This window comes from Plecotus auritus (genome assembly GCF_963455305.1).
Source record: "Plecotus auritus genome assembly, chromosome: 9".
Taxonomy (NCBI): Eukaryota; Metazoa; Chordata; class Mammalia; order Chiroptera; family Vespertilionidae; genus Plecotus; species Plecotus auritus.
The window spans coordinates 41,944,619-41,965,952 of record NC_137783.1 but is presented as its reverse complement, the minus strand read 5'-3'; the positions used below and the strand labels follow the sequence as shown (position 1 = coordinate 41,965,952).

General features: G+C 35.7%; 2 protein-coding genes across 4 annotated transcripts in view; one reads left to right on the top strand and one right to left on the bottom strand.

Moving 5' to 3' along the window:
* Positions 1-21,334, top strand: part of CTNNA3 (catenin alpha 3) — a 1,399,627-nt gene that overhangs the window by 473,383 nt on the left and 904,910 nt on the right. The gene's annotated exons all lie outside the window — the stretch shown is intronic.
* The window catches only part of LRRTM3 (leucine rich repeat transmembrane neuronal 3), a 166,750-nt gene that overhangs the window by 53,536 nt on the left and 91,880 nt on the right, over positions 1-21,334 (bottom strand). The gene's annotated exons all lie outside the window — the stretch shown is intronic.

Sequence of the window (21,334 nt, the reverse complement as noted above, 5' to 3'; positions counted from 1 at the left end):
TCACACAATTTCATGCTATTTATCTGTGGAGGAAATGCCTGAGGGCTTTGACACGTTAAGGCATCTTATCTGGAATCCTTAAGGCCAGATGTAGAGCAAGAAAATGTCAAGTTCACAGGGAGCGCCTGCGCCCTCACCATGTTAAAGGGTGCCACCCGAGCTCGTTTCCCTTCATTGAACATTCACATTTTTGGCAGAAGCCGGGGCTGCATAATGCTGTGTAACAAACACTGATAGAGCAAATGCTGAATTCATTACACTGCTTTAAAAACAATGAATGGGCATGCGTGTCACGACCTTCAACTCCACCAGCACAGGGAAGACAGGTGACTTCTATGGGGCAGCAGCAATCCCCTGGCACCTGCTACGCTTTGTGAGAGAGGGCTGGGTTGACTGTCTGGAAGGATTCTAAGTCACAGGCAGATATTCAGGTTGATTTGTATTGGATGTGAATAAATTACTGTCTATTACAATAATCAATAATTATCTTTTACACAAGGAAGTGGTGATTTCTGAAGCAGTGGGCTAACCTCCACATACTTGTTTAGACTTTGCAGGTACATTTTTGGGATGGATTCTTCCATCTGAATTATTTAACTATTTACGTGACAGCCAGTTTTCTAGCATGATTTTTAACTTTTCTGGTCCCTTTGCTAGTTTTTATTTCTAAATCCTGGATGTTATTTTTCTCCTGATGCTAATCCTATCTAATAAAAGGGTAATATGCAAATTAACCACCACTCTGTCACAAAGATGGTGGTGCCCATAGCCACAAGATGGCGGCGCCCAGTCCTCTCAGCCCCGCCAGAGTCCCCCAGTCCCGGGGAGAGGGGGAGTGGCTGCTTATAGTGGGCAGCGTGAGCGGCCTGGCGGAATGCTTGCTTCTTTGCCGTGGCGACGAGGCAAGCGTTCCGTGCCCAGCTGTGGAGAGCCTCTGGGCAGCGGGCATGGAGTGGCCAGCCCCACAGAGAGCTACTGGTGCATGGATTGTACTAGTTATTTAATAATCATATGTTTTAAAACACAACAAATATTATGTATTAAAAAGTCTCCTAGTAAGTCTTATGCATCACCCTTAGGTGAATAGAGACATAACTATTTCATTATTATAGCCTTAGATAAACTGAGTGGGACCATACACTTCCTTTGCAGTCCTGAACATTCAAATGCACTCGTAAGAGCAGCGTTTTCTGGTAGGCTCTGTCTGATGCACAGGGAAATGTTTGTCTCCAGAAAAACTTCTTAGAATGAATAACCTGTTCCAGCATTTATGTTAACTGAAAAAATAATTTTATAAGGTATAATAGTCAGGACTTCTAACAGCTGCTACACTCTTCTATACACCTGGTATTACCTGTAATTTTTCTCTAGTTCTAATTTTCAAAGTTGTAATTTGGGTTATAATGTTCAGCATGGTAATGGTACAGCTTATAGTTTCATAATAAGCTCACTGCGAGGCATTTGTTCACATGTAATTGTAGAGCAAAGGACAGGTAAACTGCTGTAAAAATAAGGGAGAACTTATCTGCTAATACAGCAACCTCTTAAATCTTTACTATCCAGAATTTTCTACACTTCAGATTCAAATTCTTGATTCTGTCTGAAAAATGAATGTCTGTTGTGACTCTTCTAAAAAAAACTATTTTAGATTGATGCTGTTATCTGGACTTTCATAGGGAATGTGTTTCTTTCTACTAAATTTGCATGTATTATGTACTAACTTTGTATGTACATGAAGAAATATATTGATATTTTCATTTTATGCATTTCCTTCTATAGTCATTAAGTATCAGATAATATAAAGAGATAATTTTTTAAAATACCTCCTAGAAATAGAAATCCTGGTTCTGCCAATGACCTGGTAATATTTTTGGAAAAACACTTAACCCTTTCAAAGCTTTCCTCACTTTAGGAAGTTATAGGGAAATGTTGTAAGACCTTCTAGGTTCACAAACACCTGGGTGAAGGATGTTATGTGCTATTTATGAGATTTAAAGTTTTTCAAAGCATTGAGCCTCCATTAGTTTTATAGTCCATTTAAACTTCTACGATATCAGACTGTAAATTAACCTCATTTTTACAGGTGGATTGCGATCTGATTCCTGAGCACATGTTCAGCTTTTTTGTAACACCCCTTTCCTTCTCTTTGTCGCACTGCTGCCTTCTCTCTACAGGAAATGATTTTAATTGTTTGATAGTAACTTCTTTTACTAAATGAAATATCGAGAAGCACATTGAAATGCCTAAATTTGAAGGAATGAAAGAAATAACCTTACAATGTATTTTTACTTCAGGAGTATATATTTTTTTAGGATGGCTAATAATAATGAAAACTATGTATAGAACATATTTTAAACCCCAGAGGACCTATGTGTTTTAATCTCGGATAATTTTTATAAATTAAATAACTGGGCCCCTTGATCTGAAATGCTTCATATAAACAATGCTATTAAAGCTAAATGGACAATTATGTTGAGTTTGCCACTACGGGTAGACACAGTCTGCAATGTGGTAAAATGTAAAACCTTCCTTTTCCTATGGCTTCTGTAAAAATCTCCTTTGTTTATTCATTTTCGTTCCCTTTGGTGTGCCACTCTTTCTCTCTCTGCCCACTATTTAAATGTTGGTATTTCTGGGGTTCTGTCCTTGTCATTGTTTTAATTGCACATTCTCTCTGGATTAGCTCAGTTATTTCCAGGACTTCAACTACCAGCTAATAATGGCTTAGCAATATGTCTCAAGTTGTCCTAAACTGAACTCTCTAACTGTAACCACCACCATGTCATCGTTCAAGTTAGAACGCGGGCTGTTATTCTTGATTCATCCCCCTCTCACACCACCCACACTGATTTAGTCATAAGGTCCTGTCAATTCTTCATTCTAAAAAAGGCTGGTAACTTTCCCTCCCCATCCTCTGTCGGTATCTTAATTCAAGTTTTATTCATTTTTTACAGCTTTCAAATTCATCTTTCTCTATCCATGTATATTTAATTCAAATCTCTTTTACATATCGATCTATCTGAATTTTAAGTATGATTATTACCCCCTCCACAAACATCTTACATGGTTTTCTTTACATAAAAGACAAAGAAGACATTTTAATAACAAGTAATTATCACTTAACAGGCATTTATTTGAGGTTACAAATCATATTTTTTTCCTTTTTCATATTTTTTGTTTAATATTACCATATTGACACCTAGTAGGTGCTTAAAATAGTTTGGCTGAGTAAATGAATTAATCAAGAAAAAGGCTGCCATAAAACTAGATAACCACATATATCTAAAGTGTCAATTTTTTGCTTATACTTTGTTGAGAAATACATTACTTCCAAATAAGCATCATTTAAAAACTGCCAGTTACTATCAGTTGAAATGAGTAAACATCTCTCTCTGTTTAATGAATCAAATCCAGAGTCCTCACAGTAGCCTTCGTAGCCCTCACTTAATTGACTCTCTTTTCTCTCCCTCACTGTGTTCTAGTCCAACCACCTGGTGTGCTACTGACCCTTGAGCACCCAAGTCCTTGAGGCCTTTGAACTTGAGAACTTGATGCCCTGCCTCGGAGATCTTTCAGATAGCTGTGTGGCTCCTCCCTTTGAATCTTTAATCAAATGTCAACTCCTCCTATTTAAAATTGCATTCTTTCCCCTCTTTCTTTTCTGCTTCATTACTTTTGACCATAACACAACTTGCCATCCAAGCTTCTATACATTTTGCTTTTATCTTATTTAGTTTCTGTTTCACACAGCTAGAATTATAAGCATCATGGGGGGCGGGGGGACTTTTGTCTGTCAGTGCTCACTGTTGTATTTCTATAATCCAAACAGATAATAAATACTTGTTGAAAGAATGAATCAATGAAAGAGTAAATTCTAGAGTATGCTCTTAAAAATAATGACTTACAGTAATTTATAATGAAGAATATTTTTAATAAGGCCAACAAGATAGAAATAAGGTAAGGAGGAGGAGGGAGCCAAGGCAACAGCCGTAAGTGTTAATTGCTCTAATTCTTTGTCAAAGTTTTCCTTGGACCTTTGAGCTGTCTTTTCGTCAAAACAAAAACAACAACAAAAAAGAAAACAAAAGCGGGAGAAGTTGCCTAGATCTGGTTTTCAGACAGGAGGGCAAAATTTTAAAGAAAACTCTAATGTTGGAATTAAATGGGGAATATAAAATAATTTAATGAACAGTTTCTTTGTAAAATGCAGATGATGCTTCAGCGCTGGATTTTTTTAAAAAGCAAACTTTGACAAAAGTTAAAAGAGTAAAATTAAAGCTCATACAAAGAAAGCACTTTTGTGATGTATTCAGCTGATATGGCTCATATTTGTAAGCTTAATTTGATTGAAAGATTGAAATTTTTGAGTACCAAGGGAGGTGAATTGGTAGTATATCTCAGGGTTGTTTTTTTCTTACATAACTACTCCTCCTGCCAAAGTTTCTGATTGAAACTGAGAAATTGCATGTCAAAAGCACCTCCAGTTGGAGTGTACTGATTCATACCAGAAAACAAGTACAGTTTCCTCAGATTCTTTACTTGTTCTCTGACCTCTAACTTCCAAATTAAAAACAGTTTTTTCTGGAACAGCACTAACATCTACAACAGCAGCAATAGAAAATTTAAAAGAATCTAACCTTAAATAAAGCATGTGAATATAGTCTAATTATATGCTTATTAGCTCCAGTTTGGCTTCTTAGAAAAGCAAATATGATAACGTGTTACCCATGTTTTTAAGAAATCTAGAGACTCATAGCCTGAATATTTTTTTAGTCATTGTTTTACTTATTCAGACAATATTTAACAGTTACTTAACATACAGAGTACTGTGCTGTATATACATCTACTACATATGGCTAAAATTGCACCTGCTCACAGCGATATGACAGTCTAGGAGGGGAAATATGCACAGATAACTCATATACGTGAGCATCAGATGACAGGTACAGGAGCTATCAGTATTCAGAAGATGAAGAGAGCACTTCTAACTGGTGGGCTCAATGAGGACTTCATTAAACAGGTGACACCTGAACTGCACCTTCCAAAATGTTCTAGCACAGACATGGAGGGGATATTTCAGGCTGTAAGAATGCCAAGACAAATGGCGTTACCAAGAGACATGTCATCAACATTATCAACTAGTGAATAGGTAACTGCACAAGACTTGTGTTTTTTTTTAGACTGCAGTGCATATGAAACAAATAGTAGGAAGCAAGACTGGTCTGGTAGGTTGGGGATCAGATTTTAAACAATAGCAATAGTACATGAAGGAATTTTAATCTTATTATGCCATCACTAGAGAGTCCGTTTTTTGTGTCTGGGCAGGAGGTTGGTGATGTTGTTAATACTTGCTTTAGAGAAAGATCGGGTGTGGAGAAAACAAAATAAATGACCATTACAATAATACAGTTGCGGGTTATTAGTAAAGATCTGAGCTAGGATGATGTTAGTGGAAGGAGAGAGATTGAAATGATGCCACAATCAGGTACCAGTATCTGAGGGCATAGGACACTAAAGGCATAGGCACAGGATACTAGAGTATGTGACTGATTCTCAACCAACATGGAAGGATAAGAAGAAGGAATGTCAGCTGCTTGATGTCAACTTGGATTTATCTTTTATTGGATGTTGTAATCCCATCATTTAGAACTAGAGGCCTGGTGCATGAAATTTGTGCGGGGGTGGGGGGTCCCTCAGCCCAGCCTGCTCCCTCTTGCAATCCGGAACCGCTGGCTCCTAACCGCTCACCTGCCTGCCTGATCATCCCTAACCACTCTGCCTGCATGCCTGATTGTCCCTAACTGCTAGCCTGCCTGCCTGATCGCCCCTAACCACCTCTGCCTCGACCCCCGCTGCCACGGCTTTGTCTGAGAGATTGTCCAGAAGGACATCTGGAATGACGTCCAGAAGATCATTTGGCTGTCGGGTCTAATTAGCATATTCTGCTTTTGTTATTATAGATAGTATGAGCACACAATAGGCACTTGATTTATGCTTATTAAATGAATAAATAAGCTATTGCCCAGCAAATGATTGCATAGAATAAACTTCGGTGTGGGTAAAGAAAGTGATCATGGTTGCCCTGAATTTGACTTTATTGGTAAAGGATATATCTATGGGCACTAGTTAGAAGATTAAAAGCATTAGTCTAACAGTATTACAGCTGAAACATCAAGAGGACTTAAAAACTATATTTTTAAAAGAAATAATCTCTAGAATTAAAATTAGTATAAGTTTCTTCCTATTTATTTCTGTCAAAATACTTCTTTTTAAAATTGTGAGTTTCTTGAAACCTCATGGGTAAAATAGCTAGTGTCTTTACTGTTTTATGCACAGGTGGAAATACCATAAGATAATCCAGATAAAAATTAAGGTGCTTTAATTCAAAAGTCAGCCGTCTGAATAATTTAAAATTCTACAGTGTGTTGAAAATTAAATAGAAGGTGTCATTCTGGAGTCCTGGAGCCTTCATTTTTCTAATACACACCAGATAGCTTATATGTCAGTAAATGAATGCCCATGATTCAGTGTGCTTTAATAGGGGGTTAATTGAACTGGAAAGCTAAAAAATGAAACATATTACTTTTATTGGTTTTATACATCTAAGTGATTTTTTCTGTTTAACTTCTTTTACATAGAATATAGTATAATGAAACCAGAAACCTTAAATAGGATAGGAATGTAATTTGAATATTTTCCCACTAAATTTTGAATTTTAATATGTAAAGTTATAACTCTATATAGAAATCAGCAGCATCTATATGATGCCCAATACTTATCTGGCAGTATGTTGGCATACATACAAAGAGATATCAGTAGATACTATTTTTGCATCATGCATGATATAGTTCCTTCACCTATAGCAGAACCTCCACCAATCACCCACATATTCCTTTTATTTCCTCTTAAGTTCGGTTTTATTCAGTTAACGCTGCACACCATTGTTCATGAAACCAAAGAAAGAAGCAACATAGCCCAGTGTGTAACAATACCAGTTCTGGAGTTAAAGAAACGGGACTTAAGTGTTGGCTGCAACCATGGGGAAATTATGCATATTTTGTAGGCTTAATTTCCCTCATTTATAAATAGAGACAGACTTCATGGGGGAAATAGAATTTCATGAGCTAGTATGTGGAAAGTACATGTCCTACCTCATTTTACTAGAAAAGAACTTAGACAAATGATGTATTGCTATGAACTATTTTATATAAACCATAGGGTCTTATAACTGCTCAGAGTCATAGAATTCCATGATGAAAAAGTAATTGCTAAAATAACTGTTATCATTCATAAAGACTGGAATTAATATGGGGATAAGTATAAAAAATTTGCTTGATATGTTTGGCTAGTATTACTCAAAATGACCACTGATCTGTCCTTCTCACTTCATGATTTTGTAATCTCCTGACATTGCTTTAGGATGCTAGGAACAATTCACACTCATTTCTTGGATCCTTAACACAAGAATTACATTAGCTTTGAGTAGCAACTAAGCTCTTTGTCTTCTCAAAGTGCATATTTCAATTTGCTGTTTTGGACAGTTTAGTTACTACTTTGAACAGCATCTTCCAAACCTCCAACACTTACATTCCAATTACTTGACTTCTCTGAAAGTGCTGTTGCATTATTTCCTCTGAAAGGTCCTCAGTAATCTCTGGCAGTCTTTTAGTGACTTTGCTTAGCAGTCTTACCTTATTAAATTATCAGTGAAATGAAAAATTTGCTTCAAAATCTTCAAAGAGAACTCAGGTTTTGAAGTTAATTCAATGCATTTTTAATAAGCACAATGCAAAGTAGAAAGGGAGAATGTACCCAGGAGTGAAGATGAGGAATTATATTCTTAGATCTGATACTGATTTTTTTCTGTCATCTTCTGCAAACCACCTCACTTCTTGCTTTTTATTCCCTTCTGTTATGGAAAACTTTTTAAATCTGTGAATTTCTACCTCATTTGAATGCTGAGCTATTATTTTACTAAAAAAGAATTTAGCCAAGTTATGTATTAATATATACCAATTTGGTTAAAGCATTAGAGTTTATTAATATCTGGAATGAGTATTTCATAATTAAAGTTCACTTTAGAAGTCATCTAGTTTGAACTCTTCTTTGAAAAGATGAGAAAACAGAAGCTGAGCGAATGGTGTAAAATGTGTGTATTCAGCCCTAGCTGGTTTGGTTTAATGGATTCAGTTCTGGCCAAGGGCATGTACCTGGGTTGCAGGCTCAGTCCCTGGCCTGGTTGGTGTGCGTGCGGGAGGCAAGCCATCAATGTTTCTCTTTCACATTCATGTTTTTCTCTCTCTGTCTCTCCCCCTCCCTTCCATTTTCTCTAAAAATTAATGGGAAAATATTCTTGTGTGAAGATTAACAACAACAATAAATGTATATATTTAGAGGTCAGGCAAGACACAACCAAATTACTTATTTTCTTGATATTCTGAATTAAATTAACTCCCTCCTTTGTGTCAGTTTTATTTTCTTTATGGATAAATAATGGATATAAATGAAATTATTCTATTTCTTTAAAAATGTAAAAAATATTTACATATTCTTATTTGTTTTTGATGCTTCAAGACTAATTTATATATGTATGTTCCTTATATGTGTGTGAGTAATAATTCAAGACTATTTTGTTAATTCTCAAAAGACCCTAAATTTGGAACTATTTAAATATTTCATACTTGAGAGGCATTTAAACAGTACTTCTAGGATTAGAGGGGGAAAAAAAAGGCGGTTGGCAGGACAGAGGTAAGGGAGAGGAAGTGAGTGAGTGAGGGTATGAAAGGAGAGTGTGTGGATGTGTGTGGTGTGTGTGTGAGTGAGTGAGGGACAGTTAAATCCCCGTAGGAGCAGCAGGGGCTGGCAGACCAGGCTCTCTTGGACAGGGAGAGACTACTACCGCTGTGGGCACTCCCTGGACCGCAGGACTCGGGCACGGAGCCCACGCCATCTTGAAGGGGACAGCGGCCTTTTCTGGGAACTCACCAGCACCACCACCCAGACAGGACTTTGACACTGCTCGCGACCCAGCAGCCACTCCAGCCAAAATCCTGCTACCCCAGCTGCAGACCCGCAGACCCTGGGACCTCCACCTCCAAAGGTGCACCGTTTCCGCAGCAGTAAGTGCATCTTCCCCTCCCCAGCGGCAGAACTCCGGACACCATTTTTGCATGTCTCCAGCCACGCAGGCATCCAGGGCACACCAGATAAATGATCCAATAAAAAAAGGGGCAATGGACCTAAATAGAAACTTTTCAAAAGAAGACAGAAGGAAGGCCAAGAGACATATGAAAACATGCTCAAAGTCACTAATCATCTGAGAGATGCAAATCAAAACGACAATGCGGTACCATCTCACACCTGCCAGAATGGCTATCATCAACTAATCAACAAATGACAAGTGCTGGTGAGGATGCGGAGAAAAAGGAACCCGAGTGCACTGCTGGTGGGAATGCAGACTGGTGCAGCCACTGTGGAGAACAGTATGGAGTTTCCTCAAAAAACTGAAAATGGAACTCCCATTTGACCCAGTGATCCCACTTCTAGGAATATATCCCAAGAAACTAGAAACACCCATCAGAAAGGATATATGCTCCCTTATGTTCATAGCAGCACAATTCACCATAGCTAAGATTTGGAAACAGCCTAAATGCCCATCAGCAGATGAGTGGATTAGAAAACTATGGTACATCTACACAATGGAATACTATGCTGCTATAAAAAAGAAGGAATTCCTACCATTTGCAGCAGCATGGATGGACCTGGAGAGCATTATGTTAAGTGAAACAAGCCAGGCAATGAAAGATAAAGACCACATGATCTCACTCATTTATGGAAAATAAAGAACACTATAACCTGATGAACAGAAAGATAGATACAGGGGCAGTAAAGCATCAAACAGACTGTCAAATTACAGCGGGAAGGCTGGGGAGTGTTGGGGAGAGGGGGAAAGAGATCAACTGAAGGATTTATATGCATGCATATAAGCACACCAATGGACACAAGACACTGGGTGGGTGGGATGAGGGCATGTGATGGGGTAGGAGAGGCTGGGGGAAGGTCAATGGGGAACAAAAAGGCGATATATGTACTACTATATGTAATACTTTAAACAATAAAATAAAAAAACTGATGAAAACTAAAATATAAAAAAATAAAAAGTACTTCTAAGTATATAAAGTAAATGGTAACATATGTGAGATTACTTTAAAACTCTACCTCAGATGTTTCTTAATTTTCAACTTGAACAAAACACCGTTCTGTAGAGCAGAATGCTTTCAAGTTAAAGTGAAGCTGCCAAGTGTAAAAATATAATACATGAATGTCTGGTTTCTCTTGCAAATCATCCAACTGGTGTTTCAGGACAAGATTATTTGTTGTTACCAATTTGGCTAAACACTGAAAGCAGATTCCTTTGATGATTCAAATATACCTTTGATGTGGCTATTGCAAGATTATTTTTCTTTTTCAGAATAGTTTCTCATCAGAATGTTTGAAATAAAGGACATAAATATCTTAACAAAGCACTAAGGAGGCATTTAGAATGTGTAAGTGTAGTCAGTGTTGCCCAGTAGAACTGTCAGCCGTGATAGGAGAATTCTATACCTGTGTTATCCATTCTAGCCATGTGTGGCTATTGAGCATGATTTCTAGTGCAACTGAGGGACTGGGTTTTTAATATTAATTTAAAGTTAAAGATAGCCACGCGAGATAAGTTGCTACACTGTTGGTCAGCTCAGGTATCAATTGATTTTTTATATAGAGTCAGATTTAAAAGTGAATTTGTGAGAATATCTAGTTCTTTTATCCATATTCAAGTAGAGCCATACTTGTCTTTTAAAAAAAGTGAAACGTTATTTTTAACAGCTACCAGAAAAAGCCATCTCAAAATTCCCTGTAGTAACCTACACGAGTGTTAAATAATTCAATGTCAGAACTCATTCATGACATTCAAAATGTTTAGGTTTGAGTGTGCACATGCTTTTTACTTAGAGTAGATAAAGACTTACTGTCTTTTCCTAAAACAGTAATTAAGCCACCTCTTATCCAGGACCAAATAATAAATGCTTTAACCTCTCTTTATAGGTCTTTCCAACTTGAGTCAACCTGTTCTGAACTGCCCCCCTCCAAACTATCTGTGACTGTATTTGCTTGTTAGTGTAACAGCCTCCAAATGGATTTGCTTTGGTTGCTTGGTTGAAAGATCCTGTTTCAACTGGAAGTTTAAGAATAGTCGAGGGCATAAGTGAACCTTTTAAAAGAGCTGTTAATAGTTAGCTAATGCAGTAGCAGCCTGGACAGAAATTATAAGCTAATAAAAGATCTGAGTAAGCTGAATAATAGGGGGATGTTAGCAAAGATCAGTGATAGACAAAGTACACCTTTTGAACTCACCGTAATGCACTCCTACATCCACAGGTACTCTTGAACTAGTCTAATGTTATAAAGGGAATCCTAGTGAGAACACTCAACAGGAGTTCAAGGTAACTCTGAGTTGTATGATTGTCATGATTTTGAAGCACTTGGCCTAATTTCTTCGTGTTGCTAGAATGAAAAGTTGAGTTTTGCCTTATGCTTGCAACCAGATGTTAAAAGGACTGTTTAGTTTTGATATTTTTATACTAAACTGTTAACTGTCTACCTAGGGATTTCCATTCTGCCTTATCTGATTACTTGTCATAGAACATTTAGGAAGAAGCCGTAAGTGTATTGAAATTAGTTCACTAATCCGCTTCCATTTCTCTTAGCAGATCTAAATTGTTTTAGATTTTTGAATACCCATAAAAAAGTTTGTCAAATATTAAGTGGAAAGAAACTTCAAAAGAATTTTTTTTTTTTAAAGAAATAGCTTGTTGTAGGTTATCTCTGACTTGTTTTTGGAGCTGGCAAATTCTGTCCTATTGCACAAGTTTTTTGAAATAACTACGTTCTATTCTCAAGGCACCTATACAATTTTATAGGCTTTTTGACTGGTCTTTCTTTCTATTCCCCCTTATGCTGTCCACTGCCAGGTGCTACTTCCTAGATTTTTAAAAATAAGGCCTGATTGGCAAGTCCTAACTTTTAATCAGGTAGAGAACATTAAATACAATGGAAATCATGCAAACTGTGGGCAATACCTAGTCCCCTTATCTATTTTCTAGCTTTCAAGTCAATCAATAAAATTGTTGCTATGAAGACCACATTTAATTTCTCTGCCTGTGCTATTGTGTTTACAATATTTGTTAAATGAGGAAAATAAATTTTAAAAAATGGCAGAAAAGACTGGGCTCCATATGATGTTATCCAATGTATTGCAGCATACACGCTAAGATTAGGGAAAAGGAAAGTGTCTAGGATCAGAAGAGAATGAATCCTGGCTATGCCACCGTCTGAACTTCAGTTTTCCTTTTCACCTGTGATACACAGTTAATACCAACTGCTTGACTTGCTTCTCAGAATGGTTATGAGGGTCAAGGGAGAAGGCATAGGTGGAGGATTCATAAAGTACTAACCAAATAGAGAGTGATAGTCGCCATCCTCATCATCATTATGGCACTCATTTAAGAGCTTATTATTCTGAAGCAAAAAGTAAGTATCAGTGTGAATTTATAAAGTTTTTGGAAGGAAATAGAAAATGTATACTTTCCACATACTTTAATGGACTTGTCTTTCTTAAGCAAACTCTGAGAGAAGTATCTATGAACAATTTTATGAAAATGTCCTGAAACAGCAAAAGACAAGTCCCTATCATCGACAGAAATATCTGTATTTGATATTTGCTAAGTGAGTCGTTAAAGTAATCCAGGAATACCAATCTCAGATGAATGTCAGTTGAATGTCAGATGAAAAACTTTCAGTAACTCCCAGATGGGGAATGAAAAAGATCTGCTTGAGTCATTCAGCGCTCTCTTTCTTTTCCTCCTCTCTTCCTTCTTTCCTCTTCCCTCCCCCTTTTCCTTTCTTTTGTTCCTTCTTTCACTAGAGCACTTGCTCTGTCAGCAGAATGTGGAGGTGCTATAAGGGTATAAAAGAAATGGAAGGCAAAAATCTGTGCTCTCAGGGAGTTTTCAATTTAGCTGAGTCTTTTGAAATTGTTTGTGATTTAGGTAAGAGGAGATGTTCATCTTCATTTATTTTCGGAGAACTCAGAATTATCTTTGTCTTGTAGAGAACGATAAAGAAGGCATGAGCCCTGAGCTACAGGGTTACTATATTTTAACATGATCTTGAATTACAACCTCTCAGAATTAATGTGATATATATATATATATATATATATATATATATATATATATATATTAAGCTTTTTAGATTTTAGGTTTCTGAATTTTTCTAGTAAAAATGAGAAAAGTTTTATTTTTTTTAATACATCTCTGCAGGCATCAATCAAGTCTTTGAACAGCTAAGGGTCTGACAGATGGGGTTTTAAATGAAAGTTGATTATGGGAATTAATATACCAATTTTTCATCAGTTGCTCAAAGTAAAAGAAACTCTTTATGTGGAGATTGGTTTCCTATCAAGTTCTAAGCTCCTTTCCCTTGAGCATGAATATTCAGACGACTTTTTATCTTGAGAGGTAACCTCGACGGATATTTAAGCAGCTATATGATAGCAACATCTTGAATGTCTTTCCTTTAAGTTGGCTTTAGGACAATTAATTTATTTTCCATACTACTTATATAACACTTTTTTAAATTTTTTGTTTTGTTGTAAATAGCATTTAATACAATTCATTAGCTCTGTTAATAGCAATGTATATTTATGAAATGTTCTAAAATTTATTAATTTATCATTATAAACTTTTCTTGAATCAGAATTTCCAGATACTAATGGTACTTGAGGGAAAATTAAGAACATCTGCTAACAGGCATTTATAACTTGTCTGAATTTTCAAAGTGCAACTAAGGATATATCTTTGTTGTTATTCTGTATGATATAGTACTTTAGAGAGTATTTTAACTTGCACAGTAGTCAAAAAGTATCCTTCCCACAGGGGTAAAAAAAATGTCAGAAACTGAACTTTGCTCAGTAACATTATAAATAGCAAAATACAGTCTCATCCTTTTAATAAAACTTGCGTATATTATTATATGGAAAATCTGGCAGTTTTTCAAGAGTAGTAGTCTATGACATTATTTTCTTGAACATTTCACTTGTGATCAAAAAACATTTGAAAATATTAGGTATGAGGAGGTAAAGGTTTGATATATGGCCTTTATAAAACTACTAGAGGCCTGGTGCATGAAAATTCATACACTGGGGCAAGGGGGTCCCTCAGCCTGGTCTGTGCCCTCTCACAGTCTGGGAGCCCTTGGGGGTTATCTGGCCTCTCTCTGTGGGAGCCGACTGGCCGGCGAATGGCCGGCCCCTCCTCCCATTGCCCTACCACCACCCCTGATTGCCGTCCACTCCCTCTGCCCGCTGGCACCCATCTTGGCTGGCCTGGCACTGTCTGCTTGTCGGCCCTGCCCCCCTCCAACTGGTCATTCCGCCATTCGGTCAATTTGCATATTAGGCTTTTATTATATAGGATTTGTGTGTTGGGGAGGGGGGGTGTATTTTTTAGTGATTGCAAAAATAAACTAACCAAATAACTTCAAAGCAAAAATATAACAGAATTTAATTAGTACTGTAAGTCTTGTTCTCTACAACTTGTCATGATAAATTTCTATATACTTATTCCCATGATGCTGTAATCACCCAGAACATTATTGAAACTTTTTTGGTAAATTCCTTCAGTGACAATTGATGGGTGATATTAAAATATTTTTTATAATTTCATACTTTATGTTTCAAAAATATAAAATACCTAATTTTATTCATTAATACTGGTTATGAACAACTTTTGCATTAAGTTCAAATAAGCCTAGGCAACATTGATGACATCTAAAAGAATGTGTTGTAGGCTCTGCAAATCCTTCCTAATAACTAATTTACCAAAATCTGAGCGATGGCAACATCCACAAACCAATTTTCTATTTTTTCCAAGGTGACTTCTTTGCTGGTTACCTACTTGGTTGGTTACATTATGTTTCTTTAAAAATTAAGAAAACAATTTTATGGCAATAACTAAGACATATAAACATTTTGAAGGAAATATTAATGTGGTCATATGGTAGGCTGAATAATGGCCCCCCAAAGATAACCACATCCTAATCACTAGTACCTGTGACTGCCTTAAAAGCAAAAGAAACTTTGCAGATGTGATTACAGATCTTAAGATAGACTATACTGGATTATGCAAGTGAGCTCAATGGTATAATTGCAAAGATCCTTGCAAGAGGTGGGCAGAAGGATAGAAGCAGTAAAGTCAGACTCTCAGAGAACTCATTGTGATGATTGAAGCAGTGAGAGAGGAACAAGACTTGAAGATGCTATACTGCTGGCTTTGAAGAAGGAGGAAGGGGCCATGAGCCAAAGAATGTAGATGGCCTTTAAAAGATGAAAAAGGCAAGTAAATAGAGCCTCTGAGAGAACAAATTCTTGCCAACTCTTTGACTTAGCTCAGCAAAGCTGATTTTGGACTTCTGACATCCAGAATTATAAGATAATAAATTTGTGTTATTTTAAGCTACTAAATTTGTGGTAATTTATTACAGCAGCAATAGAAAACTAATACAGACCCTGACATTTTAAAATTGAATAATAGCTCAAAGAAACCTTAGAGTTTCTTGTAGTCCAATTTCTTCTAGCCCAACTTTTACCCAAGAATTACATAAGTAAAAAAAAGTGCTGAGTATCGTTTTGCCTAAAATTATATAATCTGTAGAAAAATTATAAAACCCAAATATCCTCATCTTGAACCCTATTATGCTTTATTGCATATTGTGTCATGTAAAATTCCAAGCATGTTTCAGTAATTCAAATTACATATACTTTTTCTTTGGTGTCCTTCTAAGAAGATCAATAGGTCTGAATAGATCAATACACATTGACTCTGCATCTCTTCATAAATTTTGATGACAGTGTGGACTTAGTATCCTTAATGATTCTTTTTAAAAAAATATATTTTATTGATTTTTTACAGAGAGGAAGGGAGAGGGATAGAGAGTTAGAAACATCGATGAGAGAGAAACATCGATCAGCTGCCTCCTACATACCCCCGACTGGGGATGTGCCCGCAACCAAGGTACATGCCTTTGGCCAGAATCGATGCTCTATCCACTGAGCCAAACCAGTCAGGGCGCCTTAATGATTCTTAACTCAAATCTTTCCAAGGTGAGGATTATCAGCTTGTCTGATAATGTTAGCCTTCTCCCAGGTATGAAAGGTAGAAAATCATGAATTATCATAGATCTCTTAAGTCAGAACAGATTCTATTAAATAATAGTCTGAGGGTGGATTCTAGTCATCTTTATATTTAGGTCTACTGGTAAGCCTGTTAGATTTCCAAAGCTGAGAATTGCTACCATGTGGTGCTTGTTTTCTAAAGTTGTTGACTTTGAGAAGCATGACGTGCCATGAAGAACCACAGTCTATCCTACTTTGGACAAACCCTTTCAGCAACTGTTCATTCCCTGGCTCTCTCTCTCTCTGTTGTACTTTGTTCACTGTAGATTAACTTAGATTCTTGCTCTTGAGACCATCGAAAGTTTACCATACCATTTTTTTTATTTACTTGGCATTTTTCCTCCAAAAAGGTCATCAATAAAAATATTAGAATCCATTTGTTAATTTCCATAAAAAGTCTACTTGGATTTTGATGGAATTGAATTGTATATATAACTCAATGAGGGGAAATTGACATTCTATTCTTGAATATAGTATTTTTCTCCATATATTTGTCTTCTTTAATTTCACTTAGCAAGTTTTATTTTCAAATGGTTCAATTATTTGTGGTTGGTATGTAATAGTGTAATTATTTTTGTAACATTGACTTTGTATCTTGTGGCCTTACTAAATTCACTTTTCAAAGGCTTAATTTTCATTCACCACTTTCTCACTTTTCCCTTTGTCTTCTGCTGATTACTCTTACCAGGCTGTGGAAACTACTTTTTTGAGGTGATCTTCTATAGCCAGGTGCATAGTCTCTTTTTAAAATTTTCCTCTTCCATTTCTCTTTAATATGTGTATAATATCTTTCTTCATGAAAACACACACACACACACACAGAAAGATTTTTATCAGTTGCCATGACAACGTAATAACCTGGATTTCTAACAGTGACTATTTTTTCCCAGCATGTTATTGTGGTCCTTTTATATTTCCCATCTTCTATATGGAAGTATTGTTCCATGTTCTTTCCAAAATTCTCTTCTTTTAAACTTTGAAATTTAAATTAAAAAAAAAATTTTTTTTTTACTCATTTGGCTTTAAATAAAAGGTACTTCAAAGAAAGTTCGAGTTGTACCTGAGTGGTGCTCTTTCTTCATAAATACACATTGTATTTCCAAACACCTAGGAAAGATCTATTGGCACCTTAACATAACAGTCAAAATTAAACGTGTTTGAATTGCAATGAATAAAAGTTCTTAGTTTAAGCCATGATTAGATTGATGCTTTCTTTTGATAGCATTTTTACCTAATATGTACTTTGGGCTTTGTACATGTTTCTATGTTAATACATGCTATATTGTAATTATTTACTTACTTGTCTGTATTACCTAATTTATATAAAATTCTCAAGAACATGAGCTTTATCTTATTCATTTTTATATCCTCAGCCCCTGAAACAACTTTTAACACATGGTAAGTACTCAAAAAATGTTTATTGCTAAGGTTATTATTATTGATAAATCAGTATTTCATCCTATTTCTAATAGAATTTTTTCAAGGTAATTTACCAAGTTAGTGCCTTGCATTCCTATTTTTATATCGAGAGAGCAGAATTAAATAAAAATACCTTTTAAAATCGCCAAAAAAAGTTCTTAGTTTACTTCTCTATCATTCTAGATCTCAGCCTCCAAGTCTGTTCCTTTCCTTCCTCCCTGCCTTCCAATTTCTAGTCTTTCATTCCTGTTTAATTCTACCAGGTTTTTATTTTATAAGTTTCCCTTTCATTTGTACTGGCATTGTCTTGATTCAACAGCTCTTTAACACTTTTATTTAACACACGCATTTTAACAATTCCAGAAATATCAAGAGAAAAATGATATTTAGTATTTCAGCTGTTTTCATCTTGTATGTATTTTTCCCTTCTTTTTGGAATATATACTTACATTTTAATTGCCATCATATTGTAGATACTTTATTCTATTTTTACATGTTTTTCATATCACTACATAGATTTTATGAATATACTTTTAATAACTACATAAGGGCCCATCACATTTCTTATTATATTCTTTGTTATCTTTTTTGTTAGATATCTAGGTTATTTCTAATATTTTTTATCACATATGATATTTCACTGACTCTCTTTTTATAATATATGCTTTTCATTAAAGTAAAAGGCTATTCTTTTTAAAATATATATGTATTTTTATTGATGTCAGAGAGGAAGGAAGAGGGGGAGAGAGATAGAAACATCAATGATGAGAGAGAATCATTGATCCGCTGCCTCCTGTAAACCCCACACTGGGGATTGAACCTGCAACCTGGGCATGTGACCTCCTGATTCATAGGTCAGTGCTCAACCACTAAGCCACACCAGCTGGGCAAGGGCTATTCTTCAGCAATCTTTGATTTTCCATAGTGCCCCAAAAAATGAAAAAATATATCAAAATTTAGTAAATATTTCTTGGATTATTTGGATTTAATTAATTTTGGATTGTTTTGAAAAAATCTAGACGATAAAAATTTTTGATCCCCATACTAGTAAGTGAACAGGGGTGAACTCCACATAACCTTACAATTGGGAAAAGTTACAAAATCCTAGTTGCCACTCATGCAGGAGAGAACTCTTTCAAACACTAAAAGCATAGAAGAGACACCTTATTAGAAATGGTTACACACATAAAATCTTTGTCTACAAGAGTCTGTATATTTTATTTGGGTTCCTGTTCTCCCTCAAAAACATTCAACACACACAAACACACACACACACACACACACACACACACACACACACACGCTCACACTCACACTCATTCTAGCTTTTCAATTACTCATTTCAGTTGCTAGGATGATATTTTATAGATTGGCCCAGAGTAAGGTGGTCCAACCATTTACTTTTGTTAAACTACTGTTATATAAAATACTGAAAATGTGCCCAGTCACTGCTTTTAAAAACATATATATTTTTTATCATCAGGTGATTTGGGATTGAATTGCAAGATGGTGACCTTGATAGAATCAAAAGTACTATGCTTCTTGACACAGCGAGCTAAAGCAGTAGTGCTGGTATTAACATAATTATGTTGTTAAATGCATCAAAGGTGGGGCATTCAAAACAAATTAAGTAAGTGATGTTCTTATTTCATAAACCACATTTAATCTCATGCTTGGCTGTTTTTATGACAGAGTTACAGCAATACAGAAAATTAGGCATGAATGGAAGGGTAACTGACACCTTCATGAACAGATGCTTAGAATTTGAACTTGGAGTTAGGAACACTAAAAGTCAAATGGGACAGACAAAGGAGACGGCAACCATGGAGACAATGAAGGATTACCTCAGATTGCTTTAGGACTATTTGATTTGAGAGAATGACATTACATGGGTGAGTCCAGAGAGGAGTCTGGACTTTGAGTCCCTGTGACTCACTGTGTGACCTGGGAATTACTTAACCTCATGCATTCCATGTTTCTTATTCATAAAATGGAGATAATCACTTATGCTATAAAGTTATTGTGAGGATCAAATCATAAAAATTACATGACTATTTTAATTATTTATTAGATAGTATTGATATCATGTTGTAGAAATTTTATCATTCCACCATATTTGCCCTTGATGCATTCACTTACTCAGAAAATATTCAGTAAGTACAGGCACTGTGTTTGTTAGGTGTGCAGTAGTGAATCAAACAGATCTAACTCCTGCTCTCAGGATACTTTGTAAAGAGCTCAGGTTTCTTTTGATCTACTAGTGGTCACTAGTGGCCAAATATTGAAAATAAGGGCTTTTCTTATCAGCTTTCCTTTAACACACTTGCCAGATTACCTAATGGTCTCCATTCTCTTTGCAAAACACATTGAGTAACATTTATTGTACACTGAATGCCTACCTAGTAATAATAGGTAAAATTTATATGTAGTGCTTAACACTTGCCAGGATCTGTTCTAAATGCTTTGCATAAATTAGCTCTAATTTTCACAGCAAGGTCTCAAGATTGATAATATCATCATTCTCTTTAATATTATTAAAAATGTCCTTACTACCTAAAGTAATATACAGATTTAACACAACCCCTATTAAAATATCAATGGATTTCTCAGAATTAGAACAACTAATCCTAACATTACAAAGAACCACAAGACTCTGAATAACCAAAGAAATCTTGAGAAAGAGAACAAAGTGGGAGGTGTCATGCTTCCTGATATCAGACAATACTACAAAGCTAAAATAATCAGAACAACATGGAATTGGTATGAAAACAGATATATAGATCAACTGAGTAGAATAGATAGCCCAGAAATAAATGCTCACTTATGTATGTGGTTAATTAATCTCTGACAAAGGAGGCAAGGATATGCAATGGAGTAAAGACAGTTTCTTCAATAAGTGGTGTTGCCAAAACTGGACAGACACATGTAAAAATACGAAATTGGACCACTTCCTTACACTGTATACAAAAATAAACTCAAAATGGATTAAAGACTTAAATGTTGGACCTGAAGCTATAAAACTCCTAGATGGAAACATGGGCAGTAATCTCTGACATTACTCTTAGCAATATCTTTTTGGATATAATTCATTGGGCAAGGGAAATAAATAAAAAAATAGGACTGCAATTTTTTTGTGTAATGAAGGAAACCATCAACAAAACTAAAAGACAACCTAATGGACAGGATAAGATATTTTCAAATGATATATTTGATAAGTGGTTAATATCCAAAATATATAAAGAACTCTCATATAACTTAACATAAAACAAACAATCTGATTAAAAAATGGTCAGAGGACCTGAATAAACATTTCTCCAAAGAGGGCATACAGATGACCAACAGACATATGAAAAAGATGCTCAACATCACTAATCATGTGGTAAATGCAAATGAAAACCACAATGAGACTTAACCCCATACCTGTCAGAATGGATGGCTATCTTTAATAAGACAACAAATAACAAATACTGGCAAGGATGCAGGGGGAAATAAAGAACCGTTATACACTTTTGTTGGGATTGTAAATTAGTGCAACCACTATGGAAAACAATATGGAGACTCATCAAAAATTTAACAATAGAGCTGCCATACAACCCAGCAATTTCACTTCTGGTTATTTATCCAAGGAAAACAAATATACTA